Below are 12130 nucleotides of genomic sequence, written 5' to 3'. Positions count from 1 at the left end.
GGGATGTTATAGTGAATATTATATTGGATATGATTCAGAGGTAACAGTATAAATTGCTTTTTACAGTCACCTTGGGCCAAGTGTGATGGGAGGATTAGCAACTTGGGAGGCTAAGACGGGAGGATTGCAAGTTTGAGGCTAGGTTAAGCAACCTAGTAGGGCCCTAAGCAATCTAGTAAAAACCTGTCTTAAATTTTTAAAATTGATGGGTTGGGGATATAGCTCAGTTTGTAAAGTGCTTGCCTTGCATGTACAAAGCCCTGGGTTCAATCCCTAGCACCACACACACACACACACACACACACACACACACACACACAAAGTTAATAGTAATAATAGGGTTGGTGATGTAGCTCAGTTGCAGAGGGCTTATCTACCATGCTGGAAGCCCTGGGTTCCATTCCCAGCCCTGAAGAAAGGAAGGAAGAAAGGAAGGAAGGAAGGAAGGAAGGAAGGAAGGAAGGAAGGAAGGAAGGAAGGAAGGAAAGAAGGAAAATTAGTATGGTTCAAGGCAAATCCTGACACTAAGAACATGTTGGTATGTTCCTCTCAAGTCTAAAATTATTCTTTTGTAGCAGTAAATTGCCCACATTGATGTTCAACAGGTGGTAAATTTTTCTACAATACTAAATAATGGGAAAGATATTTTCTGTAAAGATTTCAGTAAAACACGATAGAATACCAGACTCTTCGAATTTACTCTAATCCAATCAAATTCTATGACTGCCAAGAGAAATATAGTCTGCTTTCATACTGTAGTATGAATAATGTGAGTAAATAGAAGTTCTCACCATTTCTGAAAAAAGTTAGTGATAAGAACTGTTAACTACATTCCTGAATTGAAATAAAATATGGATATAAATTTATTCATAGTAAATGGTGTTAGTAAATCAAAAACAAATTATCCAAACAGTGTTATTAAGTAACTAAACATCCAGAGAATCACTTTTCACATTGTACAATAAAACCAAGAATTTTTTCCCCAAGGAACTACGGAACTACATACACAATTTTTTCTACAAATTAATATAGCATTGATATATTAAGAATTTATATATATATTATATATGTGTGTGTGTACAAATATGTGTGTGTGTGTGTGTGTGTGTGTATATATATATATATATTAGTTGTGAGTGGACACAATGCCTTTATTTTTATGTGATGCTGAGGATGGAACCCAGTGCCTCACCCATGCTAGGCCACAACCCCAGCCCTAAGAATTTTTATTGTTTTGACCTAATAATTTAATGTAGGTATATATCTTTTTGAGGAAATAGTGATGGAAACATAGGTCATGTATTAGGATATTTATCATAATCTCATTTACTATGATTAAGTAAACTGACAAAAACTTAAATATCTAATAATTGGAAATAATGAAATAATTTATGATATATCTATAAGATGGAATATCACAAAGCCATTTTAAATCATGCTATCAAAAGGTATTTAAACAGCATTTAATACTTTGTTAAATTTTATGTATCTGAAATCCTTTCTGGAAAAAATTATGGCTGAAACAAGGTAGTAAGGAAGGTAATATACACTGAATAACATTATAAGCAGTAGGGGGGAAAGCAGTTACAAAATTGTTTAAACAATTTTGATCTCAATATTTTTAAACAAAAAGCACAGGAAAAAAAACGTCTTTTTTATACATTCTTATAATTGGTGAAAGTCATTACAGCTACAACATAAAAGAATAGATTAAGAAATAGTTGCATGTAGAATTAAAACATGAAATAAAATACTTAGTGTCTATGAGAATCATCTATAAACCTTTACAAGAATGATTACATTTATCATCAGGAAAATGGTGACATTTTAAGCATGTGCAAATATCAGAGACTAGCCAATTGGACATATTTAAACAAACTGCCACCCATTACATTTATACAAATATTGTTTTTCTAATTACACAAAGACTCAGAGAACTTGCAGTACAAAGGTTAAAACTCATCTAACATCTTTAAAACAGTATTTGAATAAATAGTCTAACTTCAGAAAAAAAGACAAGCATTCCCAAAATGAGTATTTATATAATGTACACGTAAATTCAATAAACTATGTAAATTGTGAAACACCAGAGAAAAATTAAAGGAATAAGATATAAATGAAATAAACACTTTTTAATAACTAATTTTATTTATTAATAAGTGGAAGTCTTTCAACTCTCAGTAAAAATTAATATTGATACTGTCAGTGAAAACAATGTGATTAAATAAATTTCATTATTTTTAAAGGTCTTTAATATTCTGTGATAAAGTGATTCAAAGTTCAAAGTTCTATATTTTGATAAGTGGTTTTAATGGCCTCAAAGGTGGAAAAAATATTGTACAATGATATCCAAATGCAAATAAAAGACAATCTTAGTGCTGTGTTCATTAAACCATATATTAATCTTTTTTCTCAATTGTAGATGGACACAATACCATTATTTTATTTATTTATGTGGCACTGAGAAGTCAAAACCCTGTCCCCATGATATTAATCTTTAATCACATTCACCAACTGTATAAAGACTTTTGCTGAAATGCTAGTGAATTTATATTTTCTCTGACATCAACAATTGTTTTTATAAGCTAATCACACAAAATTCTGAAGCATGACTATAATAAACTAATGATGTGAATACCAATTGAAATGTAAATATATTTCCTCTTATTAAAATGGATTAATTTATCTCAATTCAGAAATTGATAAGGGTTATTTTAAGGTATAAACAAAAAGAGGGATCCATGGATTAAAAAATATTAAAAGGTTCTAAATATAAAAATATGTTTAGTAAAAACATGTTTCAATGTAAGAAAGTCTTTTTGTGGTAAAATATAATTATAATATATCTAAGTAAACAATAGGGTCTATGTAAGTAATATAAACATCTTAAATAAAGGATAAATATTAAAATGTTTTTTATAACTAAGTTGTTGATATATGTAACACAAATAGTTAAAAGTATTCAAGGTTATTTCCTAAGAGAAAATATTAATGTGCTGATATAAACAAAAGTTTGATTCACATGTTAAAATGACAAACACTTCTTAAAATATTAAATACATTGTGTCTGTTAAATTTTATTCTCTAAAGCAACTAATTGGACAAATGAAGGTTTGTACATCTCTGGTGAAACAGCAACTGTTATTTTAGAGTATTCTTCCACATTACAGAGTCTAAAACTTGGTTAATATAAAAATATAAATAAAATTGTAGTACACTACACTTCTCTACATATTCAATTTGCTTGCTTACATTGGCTACACCCGCAAATCTCCCTTTTGTGGTTTTTTGGCTTAAATATGAGGCATAACTAAAGGAGTTATCTTTGCTTTTATTTTATTTTACTTTTTTAATATTTATTTTTTAGTTTTCGGCAGACACAACATCTTTTTATGTGGTGCTGAGGATTAAACCCAGGCCACACCCATGCCAGGCGAGCATGCTATCGCTTGAGCCACATCCCCATCCACTATCTTCGTTTTTAGAGAGGTGAGTGTCTCCTGCTGGCCAGCAATAAAGGCTTAATTGGAATGGCAATATGTGGTCTGAGAGTAATTGGAGGTCTTGGTATTGGTATAACGTTTATCCAGAGGAATTTTGCAGTCTGAGGCTATTATTCTCTTTTAATTATGGCACTTGCTCCCCAGTGCAATGTAAACTCTTGAGGGTTTTAAATGCTCTATGGCCAGGTACTGAGGTGCACACTTAGAATTCTAGTAACTTGGGAGGCTGAGGCAAGAGGATCAGATATTCCAAGCCAGCCTGGGAAACATAGTCAGACCCTGTCTCAAATAAAAATATAAAAAGTGTTGGGGGTGTAGCTCAATAGTAAACTGCCCCAGGCACATAATCCCCAGTACTACACACACATATTGAAAAACACACACACACACACACACACACACACACACACACACACACACACACACACAGAGTTCAGCAGCCTCCTGCAGGCCAAGTGATTGCCATCAGATTCAGACAACTCAAGGGAGCCAATACTGACCATGTAATGGCTTAGAATATTCCGTGGTCACAGTGTCCCAGCTGATGATGCTACTGTGAACGAATGCAGAATCAAAATGAAATTTATGTACCAAAACCTCACAAAAGTGGAGGGCAGGGGACCATGCAGGAGAAGGTCCTTGAGCTTGAGAGTTTGATAATTGACTTTCAGGAGGACTCTGCGAAAACCACAACTTTACACCAAAAAAATTGCTTCTAAACTCCGAACTTTCCAAAGAAGATCATAGGATTTTTATCATTGGCTCTCAAGAGATTAATAAAACACAGAATATGACCTGTAAATTCCAAGAAACTCCACTAGAGACTTTCTTCTGTACTGCAGTGGAGTCTATTATGGTTCATTCTCAAGCACATTTTGAAACCGGTGGGCAAATGATTCCAAAGACAATTAAAAAGAGTAATGGCTTCCACGTGGAATGTTAAGTTGAACATTTCTCAAACAGATGCTCTTTTAAGCCAGGTGAGGTGGGCCATGCCTGTAATTCTAGATTCTCAGGAGCCTGAGGAAAGAGAATGGCAAGATTCAGGCCAGACTTGGCCAATTGGCAAGCCTGTTTCAAAATAAAACAAAGAGAACTGGGCAGGTAACTTAGTGGTAGAGTGCCCCTGGTTCAATGCTCAGTACAGAAGGAGGGGAGAGTAAGTTTTTAGGATTCAAGTTGGTTTTATCAAGTTCTCTGATTACATGGGAAAAGTAAAACTGAATCATCTCTGTTAAAAGTTGACGTATTATTTCATAGGACATAACTTTCTGTATTCACTTTAAATATCTTTCATCACTCTGGTTAAATAACTTATCTTTTGTAATGATCTGGGACCCCAGGTTTCATTAAGTTTTTTAAACCTTTTGAGATTATTGACTAACTTCTCTATTATGAAAGTCTACATAGTCATTTGACCTTGAGCTAACATTGGGATGTTCTAGAGAACTTCATAGTTGCTCAAGGGATTTCAAGAAAAGAGACATTAAGGCAATTAGCCTAATTTGATATGATGGGAAGTCCTGTCAAATATGACATAACTTTTTCAAGTTATATTTATTTGGATACTTTATTAATATTTGCTTTAAAATGGCAAAAATTCATAAAAAATCTCATATGTTTTCAGACATTATTCCGGACACTATATAAAAATGTATTCCAATCAAATCACCTTGTTAATAACTGGTTATTGTAAATTGCCAACAGATTTTAAGCCATGAAGATTCAAAATGTTTATCATCGATAGTTATCATTTGGGCTGGGGATGTGGCTCAAGCCCTTGCGTGCTCACCTGGCATGCGCACAGCCCTGGGTTCGATTCTCAGCATCATGTACAAATAAAGATGTTTTGTCCGCCGAAAAATAAAAAATAAATATTAAAAAATTCTCTTTTTCTCTCTCTCTCTCTCTCTTCCCTCTCTCTCTTTAAAAAAAAAGAGTTATCATTTGGATGTTTTCCCTGAAGAAAACTAAAATCAGATTAATTGATTAAGAAGAAAAAAACCACTAACAAGTTTACTTTAACACAGGTCTCTCATCTATCTATCTGTCTGTCTGTCTATCTATCTATCTATCCATGTATTTGTTTATTCATTTATTTATTGTTTCTAGGGGTCAAACTCAGGGCCTCATGCATGCTAGGCAAATGCTCTCTTTTCAAAATTCTAATTCAAAACAGGGTGTGGTGGTGAACACTTTTAATCCCATCTGCTGTGGTGTGAAGTGATAAATACAATCAATAAGTGTGTCACCGATAGGTTATGTAATAGTAAAAAAATACAGATGATGGATATAAAATTTTGAAAAGTGAGATAAGACAATTATAAAGCAAGAACTCTTATAGGCAGGCCTGAGACTCCATTTTGCTGCCTCCTATGAAAAACTGTTATAAGAGCTGTTTCTGAGAAACTGAAATGGCAGCTGTATTCTTATTTTTAAAAAAAAAAATGCATTTCTGTACTTTGTACCCCACAAATTGTACCCTACTCAGGATGCACTGGTGGACATGAAGAGCTATATCCTGGGTTGAATGCTATTGTGGGTCTACATGACTTTGAAGTAGATTGTTATCCTGATGACTCTCACCCAAATTCAGGATGTGACTGACTAGCACCTGATTGAACCCAAGACCGTGATCAAATGAACTTGAAAGCTAATGTGCTGGCTTGCTGATGGAAAAATTCTGATCCTGCCTAGAGCCCACAGGCCCCACTTATTAATGTTTGAAGTTCTATGATTGGCTAGCTTACATAAAGATAAGCAAGTCACTGAGTTGTGGATTTTGTGCTTATATTGTCTTTGGATGGATCAGAAAGCTGCCATCCTCTCACAGATCTTGAGACTCTGTGGTGGGTGACAGTCCCTAGTCAGGTAAGTAGAGCTCTCTTTTGATTTGAAATTCAGACTTACAATGCTTTCTGGAGGGACTCCCCATAACACCATCTATTTAGCAGGCTAAGGCAGAAGGATCTCAAATTCAAGGCCTGTCTCAGTAATTTAGTGAGAAACTGTCTCAAAAAAAAAAAAAAAAAACTTAAAAAAATGTCCTGGGAATTTAGCTCAGTGGTGTAGTTCTCCTAGGTTCAAACCTTGTTACCCAAACTGAATATATGCATAATTTAGTTAACTAAATAATTAATTAATAAAAATCAAAAAAGGTGAGGAAGCTCTCCTGGGTTTAATCCCCAGTTCCAAAAAATAAAAATTCATAAATTCAGGGCCTAAATATTTTTTTAAAATGATCACCTGTACTCATAAAATTTCTGCAAAAGTCTAACACTTCATAGAATAGTAAAGGCCAAAGCTTGGAGATGAGAAACCCAAGGCCTAATGAATAGGCAAAATTGAATTTAACAGTGATTTCCTGGTGGAGGGACATTGAAAGCCACTCTCTCCAAACCCATGTTGTTGTTCAAATGTGGCTTAATGAGTTTAAACATTGATTCCTAGTCATCTCTTAATTCCCTCCAATGGGGGCTGGACCAACCAGGAAAAGTCCATCCTGGCACTGAGATAGAATCAAACCCTAACCATTATGTGATGCATCCAGAGGAAAAAAATCTTCATCCCAAGGGGGAAACATAAATGGTGCTCAAATCAACAGGATGTAACTGTGTCAAATCCTGATGAAGGGGAAGCAGGGTGCTGCAAAGGGAAGGTCCCTGGGCAGCCCTGCATGATGGCAGGAACTATCACAAACCAGTCAGCCCTATATCCTCAGCTGTGCATAAAATAATCCCAAACCCTCAGCCCCCATATTTTCTAAGAGGATACCTGGCCAGTCACCACCTATTGTCCTTGAACTGAGGCCACCCTTGGTACTGAATCTGTGGAACCAGTGATAATTGATTCAAAGCTGCCTTTGACACCCTGTCTCCCTTTGCCTTCTGGATGGGGCACTGACTCATCTTTCTTGAAGTGTCCTGCATTCCTGCCCTATTATGACTGACTACACTTTTCTTTGGAGAGACACTGTCTGTTGTGATATAGGTTGACTGTAATTTTGACCTGCCTTGTGCACTAAGTCAGGGGTAATAAGAGAAGCCAGGGCTGTGGCATGAAATCACCCTTTCAGCTGGTGACACACAGATAAATTCCAGAGAAACTTAAAATTAAATCAGAGTGTAGATTTCAAATATTTTAGAGCATAAAAACCAGAGATGGTGTTGGATGTAACCTTAATCCTATATATCTGCACACTCACATGAAATTAAATGTGTTTCATTTGTGGTAAGTTAATATCTGAAACAGAAACCAAATATAACCTTAGCCAATTGTAATTATCCAACTTACATATGACTATGTGATGTGAGCTGGGACATTTTCCAACAAGATACCCCCAAAAGACCATCACGGTTTAGATGCTGTGTCTCTTAACAGCTCACATGTGACAATGTTTTGGAGGATAAATGATGGTTTATAGCCATAACCTAGCCAGTGAATTAATCTCTGGTGGGATTAACTGGGAGATAATGGGGGCAGGTGGGCTGTGGCTGGAGGAAGCTGATCTTTGGGGTGTGAATATGGGTGTAGAGTTTGTATCTGCAAGTGGCCATCTCTCTCTCTGCTTTCTGGTAATGTGAGCCTCTTCCCTCTGGCACAAGCTTCTGACATGATGTTCAGTCTCAACTTGGAGGTGCTGTCTCTGGATTGAGGCCACTGAACCCAAGCCAGCCAAATAAATATTTCCTCCTCTGTAGTTGTTGTCCTTGGGTCTTTTAGTTACAGCACCATAAAGCTGACTAAAACAAAAAGACCAAAAAAACAGAAATGCAATTGTCTAACCGCCACCCATGAAACCATTCCTTTTACATGTTCCCTGGAAGTGCTCACCTCACATGGCTCATCCAAGCATTCCATCTCTTTCTGTCTCTCCTTCCTCAATTTTAGAATTTCATTTTACACAGACTCTTGAAGTTTTCCTTTGCTTGTGTTCTTCTCCCAGGCTAAAGGCCTTGGAAAGTGCCTGGGGCCAAGGTTTTGTGGGAGAAGTGCCCTGAATAAGTCCCTGATTCTGAAGGAAGGCTCTCTAATTGGTGGCCTCCCTGAAGTCAAGGACACCTGCTGTCCAACCCTGTGTCTTTCACTCCAATATCCCAAGTTGCCCACCTTCCACCCTCAGTGGCTTTCAGACTTTGCCAAGTCTGATGGGGCATGGTGGCCCATTCCTGTAATCACAGCAACTCAGAAGACTTGATAAATGGGGATGGCAAGTTTGAGGCCAGCCTCAGCAACTTAGGGAGGACCTAAGCAATTTTGTGAGACTCTGTCTCCAAATAAAAGCAAAAAATAAAAAAAAGGGCTGGGCATGTGGCTCAGTGGTAGAGATCCAATGTGTTTCATCCCTAGTACAAATAGAAGACATCTTGCCCTAAGTCTAGAAGACTGATTCTACCTTCCCTTGTGCTCTACCTCCCTTAGTGTGCTCAGATTTACTGCAAGTTAACTTGACATTTGTGTGACTGTTGGAAACATGGTTTCCATTCTGTAATCTTTGTGGATGAAACTACTGTCTTCAAAAAGCTGTTTTCTCTCTGGAATTTTCAACTATTTTTGAAAATTATTTTTTCAAATAATTTTGATATGGCAAAGATCCCTGTAGAAAGGTATTTTCCAGTAATGTTTTTCTTACGTTAGGGATTAAGTACTTTTATATCTCACAGTAGAAACAGGAGGGTCACATATGGACAAAATTGAGTCCATGATGGGGAGTGCATGGACAAAAGCATCACTGACTCTCAAATCTCCCTGATTCTGTGCTCTTGCATGACCATCAGATTCAATGAACTAATGCAAGGAAGAAAATCCCAGCATTATTAAGTGGGTGGAGATTTTGGAAGGTGATCACATACTGCTTTCTGATTGGATGCTGATCAATCAGGTGGAGGTGGGGGCGTGGCCAGAGAAGTCCTAAAAGTTTCTGCAGAGCCAGAAAAGAAGCACAAGAGTCTTGCAGCCTAAGGAGACACATCCTGACCTGCTGAAGTTCAGAGCACCTGCACACCTGGCCAGATCCCGTATGTACCTCACTGGCCTAAGGACCAGCGCCTTCCCTCCTCACCTGTGTGGATTCAGGAACAATTTTGTTACGGTATTTTCTCATGAACCAACTTAGGCCTTCGATTTTGCCTCTTGGTGTGGTTTTGCCTTTATGCTAAATATTAGGATTTTCATTTTGGTTTATGTAACTTTCAAATTTCCTTTTTCATTTTTTTTTTTTTTTTTGGTACCCGGTATTGAACTCAGGAGCACTCCACCACTGAGCCACATCCCCAGCCCTGTTTTGTATTTTATTTAGAGACAGAGTCTCACTGAGTTGCTTAGCACCTGCTCTTGCTGAGGCTGGCTTTGATCCCTTGATCCTCCTGTGTCAGTCTCCAGAGCCCCTGGAATTATAAGTGTAGGCTCACACGCCCAACTTTTATTCATTTGTTTAATTTTTGTTTTTTAAGGTTTATATGGACAATATAATTTATTTATTTATCTATTTATTTATTTGGTTGTGTGGTGATTGAACCCAGGGCCTTGTATATTGGAGGCAAGCACTCTAATAACAGAGGTATATCCCCAGGTCACCATTTATTAATTTTTATGTGCTGCTGAGGATCAAGCCCAGTTCAAGCCCCAGCCACTTTTTTCACCAAGGAGATTGGATTTCTATTTTATTCTAATTGATTGCAATTCTATTTTCTGGTGATGGAAATATTTATATTGCCTATATTTTATTGTGCCTATAAATTATACTCTATTGCTGGGTGTGGTGGCACACACCAATAATCCCAACACAAGAGGTTGAGGAGGCTGGAGGACTAGAATTCAAAGCCAGTCTCAGAACACGAAATTCTACACAAATCAGTATGACCCTGTCTCCATCTGAAATACAAAATAGGCTTAGGGAAGTGGCTCAGTGGTTGAGTGTCCGAAATTCAGTCGCCAATATCAGCCCCTAAAAGACTATAATGTATGGCCTATGTGGTTTTGTAATTTATAATTTGTTTAAACAAAATAAACCAAAAGCTTAAAATAATCTCATGGAATAGTTCATAGACTCTGCTCTGATCTGTTTGTTCTCTTCAACATCCCCCTAAGATGCCAGCATCTCACATGTGTAACAGATATTCATGAGACTCTGTTGTAATTTCCAAGTGTTTTATAATATGGCCACAAGCTTTATAAATGCTCATTTTTTTAAAAAAATTAAAATGAATGTCACCCATATAAGGGCCAGTCCATTTCCAGCCATATAGTTGTTGAATCTAAAAGCCTACTTTTTAGGTCACATGACACTCCAATTCCCCTTTTAAAAGGACTAAATAATAATCCAAAGCTTTCAACCATAAGAGTGAGGTGTGTTTATAGACTTCCCAGTACCCCCTTCCCAGAGGCTGGCAATGGATGGGATAGTGGCCTTTTCTCTGAACCATTTTCCAGAATCTTTCTTCTTTCAGACTCCCCAGGATGAGCATCCAGTCCCCACCCACGCTGCTGGAGCTGGCAGGGCGCAGTCTGCTGAGCAACAAGTCCAGGGCTGTCCTGGATCTGGAGGACCTGCCCATAGAGCTCTTCCCACCACTCTTTGTGGAGGCCTTCAGCAGGGGACACACTGAGGTCCTGAAGAAAATGGTGCAGGCCTGGCCCTTCACCCGCCTGCCCCTGGGGGCCCTGATGAGGAAGTCACAGCTTGAGATGATTCGAGTGGCTCTGGAAGGGCTGGACATGCTGATTGCCCAGCAGGATCACCCCAGGTGAGGGGGACCTAGGTGGCCTGGAAGGGAGCACCCTTGGGGCCAGGGAAGGGATGGGTATAGGAGGGAGAATGGGTGCTGAATTGTGCACCACAGGCTTCCAGTGCTGCCAGAAAGGAGGGGTGGAGAGGCCTTGGCCATGCTGAGCCCCATCTGGGAAAGGCTTCCAGATGTGGACGTGCTTGTGGCAGCTGTGGTGACCCATGAAGGAGGCTGTACCTGCCCCTGCCTCAGTCTGCACAAGTAGGGACACCAGGCTGCATTGGATGGAAGTGGATGGAGAAAAGTGAGACAGAAGGAAGAGGTGGAGCAGGGGGCAGCAGCTGAGAGGTGAAGGAAGGGGCCTCAGGGCTGAGACTCTGCTGTCGTCCCTGTAGGAGGTGGAAACTGCAGGTGCTGGATTTGCGGAATGTTCCCCAGAACTTCTGGAGGATGTGGTCTGGAGCCGTGGTTGATGCCTGCTCCCCAGAAGACATTAAGAAGAATCGAACATTGAAACTTGGTCCAGCAATGGCAGCTAAGCAACCCTTCAAGGTTTTCATAGACTTGAGCCTCAGAAAAAGACCCCTAAATGAATTCCTGACCCACTTGTTCCTGTGGGTCAAACAGAGAAGGGACAGGCTGCACCTGTGTTGCAATAGGCTGAAGATCTTTGGGAAACCCACCAGCCACACCAGGAAGGTCCTGAGACTGTTGCAGCTGGACTCTGTCCATAAGGTGGAAGTGCACTGCACCTGGGCAGCCTCCACCTTGGCTGCTTTTGCTCCTTTCTTGGGCCAGATGAGGAACCTGAGGAAGCTGCTTGTCTCCCAGGTCTATGTGCCTGCCTACACCTCCCAAGAGGAGCAGGAGCAGCTGCTCGCTCAGCTTACCTCATAGTTC

The sequence above is a fragment of the Callospermophilus lateralis genome, chromosome 7 (genome assembly GCF_048772815.1).
Source record: "Callospermophilus lateralis isolate mCalLat2 chromosome 7, mCalLat2.hap1, whole genome shotgun sequence".
Taxonomy (NCBI): Eukaryota; Metazoa; Chordata; class Mammalia; order Rodentia; family Sciuridae; genus Callospermophilus; species Callospermophilus lateralis.
Note: the sequence above shows the minus strand (reverse complement) of the source record.